Below are 1,251 nucleotides of genomic sequence, written 5' to 3'. Positions count from 1 at the left end.
TATTACTTTATTTTGCCATTTAAAAGAGTTTAAAATTGCAATGTTTTATTCAAACCAAAGTATAGCTATTTTTTCTTGAAATTTATGTCTGTGCAGAAAGAGTTTACTTTCAGTTTTACTAAGAATTTTTAGAAATTTGTTTGCTTCTGTAAAAGTGAAATAAATTTTTTTCATGAAAGATAACATAAAGACATATAACTCTTTGTAAGAATTATTTTTCTTTTCTATGTAAGGGAAGTACATTTTAAATGCAATTATACTAAACTATCTGATAAATAAAAGTATGTTCATGGGGGGACACGGAAAATGTCACTTTTAGCAGTTATTCAAAGGGGTCTCTGGCCCTGGCTAGTGTGGCTCAGTGGATTGAGAGCTGGTCTGTGAATCAGGTGTTTGTTTCTCGCTTGAATTATTCTCTTGAGGGTGAGACAAGAACAGTGCCAGGGGAGATCCTCTTGACTCAGGTCTCCCTCCCATCTGTAACACATTTGTGTACATACAAATGAGATTTATCTTGTAGAATTAAAAGTGCTTCTTAGTGTTACAAATGAAGGAGTAAGACATGTTTATAAATACATGATTTTTATATTTTCTTTTGTATGAAAGGAAAGATTAGGTAAAGATTTATAGATTAGTAGAGGAGAAGTTTTGTATTGGAAAGAAGGAAAGGATTAAGCAGTAAAAAAGTGTATGAATGTAATATTTAACAATATACTTAAGACCCCTTCTTTTTTCTTTCTTCCATGTTCTTGAAGTTATGACTGATGACAAATCTTTCCAGGCCTCCCTTCTCTGGTGCTTCCAAAGCATAAGTGGTCCCATTTTGATTGAAGGATTTTTTAAAATTGTGAGTCGCTTGACTAAAAAGTACTGAAGAAAGGTAATGATGATAAATTAGAAAAATTTATATTCACTTTACACTGCTGACAAATGATATTTAAAAATGTAATTATTTATATTGCCAACACATCATTCTGAAGAAAAGTGTGTGGTGACTTCCTATGGCTGAGCACAAAAAAAACAAAAGTAAAAAAATAAAAAAATAATTATTTCACATTGCTGTTAAAAAAATCTAACTCCAATACTAAACTTAATTTATGTCTTTGTTTTTCTCCTTAGGCACATCTCTAAACACTCCACACTTCTCACTCTATTCTTCAAGAATGTAGGCAATATAATGTTTCATTTCCCCAAACATCTTAAAACATGGGAAATTATATATATATGTAAAACAATTATATATAGTAAAAT

General features: G+C 30.3%; 1 non-coding gene across 1 annotated transcript; it reads left to right on the top strand.

The window, feature by feature from the left end:
* Positions 1 to 943: 943 nt before the first annotated feature.
* On the top strand, positions 944 to 1,014 carry LOC112309834 (small nucleolar RNA SNORD63). Its single transcript, XR_002975311.1, has one exon. It is a non-coding gene; the product is annotated as a small nucleolar RNA SNORD63 (small nucleolar RNA).
* Positions 1,015 to 1,251: the final 237 nt, after the last annotated feature.

Source organism: Desmodus rotundus, chromosome 2 (assembly GCF_022682495.2).
Source record: "Desmodus rotundus isolate HL8 chromosome 2, HLdesRot8A.1, whole genome shotgun sequence".
NCBI classification, from domain to species: domain Eukaryota; kingdom Metazoa; phylum Chordata; class Mammalia; order Chiroptera; family Phyllostomidae; genus Desmodus; species Desmodus rotundus.
Note: the sequence above shows the minus strand (reverse complement) of the source record. Positions and strands in the feature narration are given on the sequence as shown.